General features: G+C 40.8%; 1 protein-coding gene and 1 long non-coding RNA gene across 8 annotated transcripts in view; one reads left to right on the top strand and one right to left on the bottom strand.

Annotated features, from left to right (window-relative positions):
- Positions 1–2,389, bottom strand: part of LOC109303967 — a 50,745-nt gene extending 48,356 nt beyond the window's left edge. For both annotated transcript variants that reach the window (XR_002099270.1, XR_002099269.1), the window contains exons 1-3: positions 2,182–2,389; positions 1,722–1,773; positions 1,043–1,126 (exon numbers count right to left, since the gene is read on the bottom strand). This is a non-coding gene — a long non-coding RNA (uncharacterized LOC109303967). The remainder of the gene's footprint in view (positions 1–1,042; positions 1,127–1,721; positions 1,774–2,181) is intronic.
- The window catches only part of SORCS2 (sortilin related VPS10 domain containing receptor 2), an 882,674-nt gene that overhangs the window by 34,443 nt on the left and 839,891 nt on the right, over positions 1–8,340 (top strand). The gene's annotated exons all lie outside the window — the stretch shown is intronic.

Genomic DNA, 8,340 nt, shown 5'->3' with positions numbered 1-8,340 from the left:
CAAATGTATTCAAAAATAAAATTGTGCTGTATTGAAGTATGATGACCAAGGCCTGAGAATTCTTTTTCTCCCATAAAGTTCCCACTTTTAATATGGGTATCTAAGATGTATATAGATACCCATATTAAAAGTGGGTATATATATTCAACTTTTTCATTCTTTGATCCATCCACTAAAGCCGGAATAATAGTCATTCCTGTTCTATCTGTTGTTTAAATATGATCTAAAGTCAAAATTACTTATTGTGAATGTGTTCCAGTTCCAGGTGTGCAGTATGTAACCTCATAACACCTTTTGGCACACTTAGCAACAGCTTAGCTTCAAGTCCGTTACAGTAGAGGACCATGATTAACTATTCCCAGATCTGTGTGTTGGGCTAATCAAACATGCATAGATGGTGAAATATTTTGCTTTTCCAGGAGGGGGCAGTGCTCCCAGGAAAAGGGAAAAAGAATGGGAGAAAAAAAAATCTCATGGCTCTGCATGTTAGATGGTCTTAGGGTGAATTTATGAATCTGTCCGTGTTCCAAATATGAAAAGCTTGCCAAGAAACACATTTAAATAAAATTAAATAGGGGAAGAAAGTTAATTTTTTAAAGATCAGAAAAGTATGTTGTAAATAGCAGGTTTCCGTTTGTTCAAATCACTGCATTATCTTTGTGGGCTAAAATTAAGATGATCTTAACTGCTTGCTTATGCAATAGAATAAAATGGGGGGAAAAAACCCCACAAGTTTACTTTTCTGTGCAAGACAGTTCTGCACCTTGTTTCTGAGGATTGAAAGTGCCACACAAACTCCTTTCATGTGAAACACTCCTGTCATGTGAAAAAGTATGAAGAAACTATTCCCCCCAACTCCAAATATTCAGTGTGTAAACATTTATAACAGTTGCCAATATATTGTTATCAAAGGATATTAATGCATGCTGTTCAGATGCAACTGCCACATCAAGGTGATTCTGTAGGAGCACAAGTTTAGCAAAACTGCTCCAGCTTTTAACTTTGCTTCATACAGGGTTGAAATTGGGGTGATTTTGCTCACCTGTATAGCTAGGCTCACACAGTCCTGATATATTCATCATTCTTGACATGCTTCCAAGTTGCAGCTCCCCCTTCCCTTTTAAAGCTGTTAAAATATATGTTTATCCAGATTCCTAGGTCCTGGTCCTTACTCCAAACACTTTTATGCATGTTATCCAATGACTTTTTCATTCAAAACTCAACATCAATTCTAGAGCCTTTATTCCCAGACAGATGCTCTCCCTCTAGCCCCATATCTCTCGCATCTCTTTCTGTCCAGTTTCCCAGCTACTACAGATGAGGTATAGAGTCACTCCATCCTTGTCTTTAGCTTGGTGAGTAGGGCATTTTCCTGGGAAGTAAGAGAAAAGGGCTTGAACCCTTGTAATGAAGAAAGGCACTGTACCCACTTGATTTCCTGGGCACATGCTTGAACCACTAAGCTACTAGTAAGTCCCTGCTTCTTTATTAAAGCCAGGCATCTCTCTAGGGTTTCCAGCCAGTTTGCCAGCAAAGAACAGACAAAGCAGACCCTGTTCTTGTTCAGACATTGAGAAGGGCAACCTAGGCTTCTGTCTTGGCAACACAACTTCCTCTGTTCTCTGCCCTTACACTCCGCTCTCTGTGGCTCCACCCTCCGAATCATTGGTTGCAGCTGACTCTGAGCCTTTTGGCCAAGCAGGCTATTAACTGTTGCCTACCTGGGAGTTTGTCCCCTGAAGGTTGGGCACCTCCTTACAGTCCCAGGGACATCTGTTGGAAGAAAAAAAGTGAGCCAGCCCTATATAGGCAACAACGTCTAGATGAGGGCTCAGGTGTGAATCCTGACCTTACATAGAAACCTAACTGAGAGCTCCAGGGAAGTGCCTAATTTTGGGAGAGAAATGGGACTTCAGAGAGATTCCTCTGTTTGACTTTTGTGGCTTTGGTGCTGTGCTGTAAATCCCATGCCTACACTTCCCTGTTTAAAATACATGGGAGTTATAGCCTGACTTGGGGTTGTCACTTCTGGTCTTGAAGCCAAGCATCTAATTTTTAGGCATGCCTGTGCTGAGCCCTCCCCACATTTAAGTAAGTTTTTTTTTTTTCCCCTCTTCATCTCTGTACCTCCTAAACCTCTTCAAAAATTGAACTTAAGCCCTGTCTACAAAGTAAATTTACCATGTTTGGTAGTGGTGTCCTCAAGAATGATAGTCTTGCTTTGTGGAGCTTGCCTCCTTAATCCAGAAGAGTAGCTGTGTCCAGTGCCAGTTAGATCACTCCCATACCTCTGTTGCCATGCAGATGGGGCTGTACTGCTTCCAGTTTAGGAGGCAGCCCACGTGGAGCAGTGTGCTATGCTTGAAGATCCTGCTGCTGATCTGATACATCTGGCTTTAGGCTCCTAGTTCTCTGTCATCAAACTTAAAAACAAAATATTAGCTTTGCATGTGCTGAATATTTAGGCACAAGGACATCAGGACTGTCAGCATTGCTTTTGTGTCCTTGATTTTGTTATTTAGTGTCATATTCTCGATGGCTTTTGATTTAATTGTTAGTGCATTATTTATGATGTCTTTTGGCTGCAACAGCTGTAATCTCCTAAATAATGCTTCCCTGTCTATTTCTTTCCGCAGAATTTGTTTGTTATGGAGTGACTCCCAGGCACCTACACAATAGGTGCTGTAATTGGGTGCAATACAGGTCTCCTAAATAAAGCAGTAATCACACTAGATGTGCAGTTTGAGTAGGTTTTTTTCTTTTAAAGGATGATGTGTAAAAGATAAATGCTGTCTTGGCAACCAAAAAAATTACAAAGCTTATTTTTTCAGAAGAGAAAGAAAATTATATGATATTTTCTATCCTTTCTGCATATAGTTTTCTTACAACTCAGAAGGTTGAAACTCAGCAACTTGGGCTTGTGATGGGAGAGAATTTACTGTCGGCAGCACTTATTCAGATTGAACTTTGAACAGGCCATGGGGGCTTGCAAAGAGTGAAATTCATGTAGGTTTTTATTAAAACCAGATGATGAAGGATCATTTGTTATAATCTTTAGTTTGGCTTAAATTTTTATAAGCGGTACCTAATAATTCTTGGTGTCTTGGGGTTTTGAGGACTGAACCCCAGATCACTAGTTGCTTTTGAAAATCTTTGCATATAAAATGAAAATCAACTGAAGCACAGATTTAGATACCATTTATTGCTGAAGGGATACCATGTAAAATTATGTCTGCCTTGATGCTGGAGGTCAGAGTATATTATCTAATGGTTCCTTCTGTCTCCCAAAAGTTAATGGATATGCCCAGTGTCCTACAAGAAAAGTCTTAGCTACAATCTTGTTTCCCTTCTGCTGACACTTAGAGTGGGTATGGAAAACAAATATGAACAAAGCACATTAGGACCATTATTAAATGTTATTTGGGACATTCATGTTTTGACCTGAGAGTTGATTTCTTCATTCTTGAAGTTTTCTCATGATAAAACACCATCAACCACTGTTACCTCTTAGCTTTGAAAATATAATGTATAATCAACCTGGATGGGTAACACTGAGGTTTCTTTTTGTGAAGTTGACCTCTTGTGTTTTCCCTCATTGGCTGCTCTCCTGCTTGACTGTTGCATATTTATGAAGCAGATGGTGGATAGCAAATGAGGCTGAATCTGTAATAGAGGCTTACCTGATTTTGTACCTTTCTTTGCTCCACATCTCATATTTTGTTTGTTAAGAGGAAGGTGTGCATGTAGAAATATTAAAACATGCTGAAAATTACCAGAGGCTCTTGTTTTACTCACAGCGAGGTAGGATGTCCAGTAAGTAATTAGATATTTTTATGGCAGCAGTCACTCAAAAAGGTCCAAATGGTGTATTATTGCTCTAGGAAATGTGCTTCCTTTCTTGCATTCTGGTGTTCTTTTAGGGGTGCAATGTGCTGAACACTGCTATTGCAAACTAGATGGCCAAGTATCACTGGTGTAAATTGATCTCTCTCTCTTGATGGTAATGGAAGCGTAATAAGGATCAGGTCATATAGGTCGCAGTAAACTTGCAGTCTACTTTATGCCAGATGAGTCTCTTGCTCCAGGGCTTTTAGGAAAAGCATAATAGAATGCTGTACCTTTCATTCCAGAAGGAGTAATTACTTTGCCTCCTCCTTCCCCCACCACAATTCTTGTTTTTGCAGCTAATTGGAGTTGTTGATTTGCAGATGAGCCCCTGCAGCAGAGAAGGGGTTAATCTTTAGCTTCACATATCAAGCCTTCTCTCAGCTTGACATTTTGCATGGCAGTTTTTTCCCGCATCACAAAGCATCTCCGTCTATGTAGAAATTCAGTGATCTGACTTGGGGTCGGACGGTGGTAGGAAATGGAAGGCTGATTGTGTACAGGTCAGACTGCTTTCAAACTCCATTTTTTAGGCATGAAAGTGCCACAGGCAATTTCTTCTCCTTTCATGCATCTGAGGATGATTTTCTTAATTAGACTTTAAAATAAAAAAAATCCCTATGCTTGGCCTAAAGCTTCCTATGAATTTGTACCTGATCTTCTGACCTATAGTTCCTTTTGTCACTAGTTCTTCTCATCATTTAGTGTTTTTTGTCATTTAGTGTAACAAGCAGAAGATTTCAGTGAGGTGAGGCACTGGAGGGCAAAGTAGGTGAGGAGTAAGTTTCAGTTATTGATTGCTTTTTTTTGCATTTTGACGGCCTCCATTCCTACCTAGGGACACACTGAATGTAATCTTTCACCCTCCCCAAGGGTGCCTACCCCAGTCCTACCTTTTTTACTCTGTGTGAGATAGGAAGTGATGGTGAGATTGCTAGCGACTTCAAGGCAATAGTTACATTTTCTAAAAAATTGTTACAATGCAAAGCTCAACTTTACATGTTAAAACACACACATACACATGCAGAAAAAAACTAATACTTAAATATACACACAGTAGTTGAATCTGATCCCAAGACACACTGATAACCCCCAGCCATTTGCACTCAAAACCAAGGGCTCCTAAGGTATGCACCTGAGATGACATCTAGATGTTTCATTTTAAGACCAACCAAAGTGACTCATCCAAACGTATGATTGAAAGTTCTCCCTTGTGTTGTTAGGGCCTGATCTACAGCTCACTGAAGTGAGCAAACCTGCTTCCACTGGTGCCAGTGGGCTTTGGATAAAGCACATTATTTGTCAAAAGTAAAAAGGAACAAGGTCAACATTTCTAAAAGTGACTAGTAATTATGGGTGGATGCCTCAATTTTTGGATACGCAACTTGAGACACTTTGTAGTAGCTTAATTTTCAGTGGAAAGCTGTTCAGAGATTTCATAAAGTCAGGCCTTCTTTAATGTATCCTGTGCTGAGCACCCAGAAAGTGAAGTATCCAAAAACATTAGTCACTTAAGAACACAAAGTTATTGCTAGGTTAGACCAGTGGTCCATCTAGTCCAGTGTTGTCTCTCTGACAGCACAAGAGTCACTACAGCAGAAGAAAAATTAGGTGCCAGTGAGCATTACGCTGTACTGTGAAGATCAGCAATTTGAGCTGTGGAAGACTGTCGGAAGGAATGACGGGATTTTGTAATAGAGGTCCAGAGAGATTTAAATATGAATGTCTCTTCCTAACTTTTTTACAAGGAATCGCCATAAAATCCTTTAAGGAAGGATGGTTTATTGTGATGGTACCATAGTGGACCTTCCTGCATGAGTTAATGAGTGTGGGTTGTACAGCTGTGTGATCTCAGGTAAGTCTCAATTCTCTGTCTTCAGTATAAGATTGCAGGATTGTTGAGAAAGCGAATTCATTAATGTTTATGTGCTGCTTGGACTCTATGGTGAGGAATCCATAAAAAAGCGTGCTTGGTAAATAAAAGATGTTGGCTTTACACTGAGTTGGATGGCAGCTTCTGAGCAAAAAGATGGCTCTGTTCTGCTTCTGCTGTGGAACACTAAGAGTGAAAACAGATGTTGGCAAATAAAGTGGATCAAGCTGTGATGTGTTGGGCGATGTGTTCCCCTTGCCCACAGAATTCCCATGTCCCTTCCTGCCCTATGCTTCCTTGTGGGGACTCAGGTCCATTCCAACCTGGGCCTCACGCAGAGGTGTGGGTCCTGGTGTGGGGCAGTATGGTGGCATGGGATGGCATAGGACTTAGCCAATTTCTGGCACCCCATACGTCCATGCTGGGACCCATGCTAACCCATGCTACATGTAGAGGCATGGGCAATGCAGGACCCAGCATGGAGGCACAGGGCACCAGGAATTCCCTGGGTCCTGCACCACCCTGCATCTCCTTGCTAGAACCGGCACTGAGTCATACCTCTGCATGAAGCACATGTCAGCATGGATCCTAGCATAGAGGCATAGGGGTGTGTGTGTCTGTGGGTAGAGGCATGGGGCACTGGAGATTCCCCAGGTCCTGTGCTTCTATGTTAGGACCTGCACAAGCTTTCCCTGCTTATGGAAATGCATTCCTGAAGATCCTGGGGTGAATGTTTGTAAGCCAGGATTCCCAGCTTTCCCTGCATATAGGAAGTGGCCCAAAATTCCCTGCGGAATATCTCTATAAGTAGTGAAAAGCCAGGCAGGCACTTTGGGGTCTTGAAGGGCCTGATCCTAAGTGTGCAAGATAGAGACCCTCAAACCCTTGACCCCTGAGGTGATTGGAGAGTGCAGGAAGCTTTGGGCTGCCCACACTCTTCTGCTACAGAGCAAATAGATGTATGCTGTGATAAAGCAGCACTATTTAACACTACCTTTTGTTGCACACTGATGTGATGTAACAAGGCTAGGGGGGCATCTATCTGTTCCCCATTTGTGCTTCCATAAAAATTAAATTCTTATGGTTCAAATGCAACATCTGTTTTTCTCCTTAGTGTCCTAGGAAGGAAGTTATAGGAACTGGAAAAGACCATCCAGCTCAACAGACCTAGACTGTTGAGACTGACCGTAATCTTATGCTTTCATTTCTTCATCATGTTCTCATATTGCTTCCTCCTCCAACTGGCTCTGCTTGTCACTAGTGTAGGGTGGCCATCTTAGAGGACAGTCTGGTTGTCCTTTATTTTTCTCTTGAAGAGAAAAATAGAGGACATACAGGCATTCAGTTTTGTATCAATAGAAGACAGAGGACCGAGTAGCAGAAAACCAGAATGTCCTCTATGATGGCCACCCTACGCTAGTGTGACCAATTTTTTGCTCTTAGATTTTTGCCTACGTGTATTCATTTATTTAATATGAATGTACCTTTGTGAATGTGTACTGTGTTTTAAAATATTCCTTTTGAGAAAGAAGTAGACTGAAAAGATGTTTTTTGAGGTCATGGGAGGGGTGGCTTGGTTTGTGCTGTGTTTGTGGGGAAGAGGGCTGTGCTGAAGCCCAAGCACCTGCCCTCTAAAGAATACAGATTTCTTTTGATTATAGTTACATTGTTCCATTTTATTTACTGACATCTGAACACTTATATATTGGGTGAATTTTTTTCTCCATTGAAGTCAAGGCTCCCATTGACTTTAATGACACCAGGATTTCATTCTCTTGTTTTTCAGCTAGTCTAACTAATGGCTGTAGTTCTTAGAGTCAAAGGGACTGGGTTCTCTTTCTACAGTCATTTACAGTTTTGCCTTGAGACCTTGCTGGCCTGTCTTAAAAAAAATAGAAATGATAATGTTCACGTTCCTTGGAGAGTTCTTGGTGAGCTAGAAATAAAAGAGTATCTCAGTGCAAAATGTTGTTAGAAATGTTACTCATATTATGAACAAAGGTCCCAGCACTGACAACTTACACTTTTTTTTTCCACTTGCAAGTTTCCTTATCTCTCAGAATCTTATTCTGATTTTCTGCCATTCATCTGTGACATAGAACCTTATAACATATTACATTTAAATTTTTTTTAATTAAACTACATTCAAAGAGCTTTTACAATCCCTAAACTCTTTCACCAACTCTAGAATGGTAATTATATCTTTCAGCAGCTATTTCCAGTCAGTTGCTTAAGCAAGACCTCCCTTTACTGAAATCCATGCTGGCTATAGCTTTACACCTTTGCATTTCTGAATATTTTCCACCATGTTCTTTGAATGTTGGGCCCACAAGTAGGGAGAAGGTGGTTGACTGCATTTTTTTTTTTGTGCTTTGATCCTTCTGGGGTTGTCAGGTGACAATTTAATCCTCCCTTCAGAGGAGCTATAAGACTGCTCTGATTTAATACCTATTCTTGGTTATCCCATTCTTCCCCCAGCTTTGAAGCAGTGGGTCAAATTCTCTGCAGGTCTAAGTTGAACCATTTTACATCCATGGAGAATTTAATTCAGTTATAGTAGGCAATTGTAGGAATAAACAATC

The sequence above is a fragment of the Gavialis gangeticus genome, unplaced genomic scaffold, assembly GCF_001723915.1.
Source record: "Gavialis gangeticus isolate Ggan-Ray unplaced genomic scaffold, GavGan_comp1, whole genome shotgun sequence".
NCBI lineage: Eukaryota > Metazoa > Chordata > Crocodylia > Gavialidae > Gavialis > Gavialis gangeticus.
The sequence above is the reverse complement of the archived record's forward strand: the minus strand, read 5'-3'. Positions and strand labels throughout refer to the sequence as shown.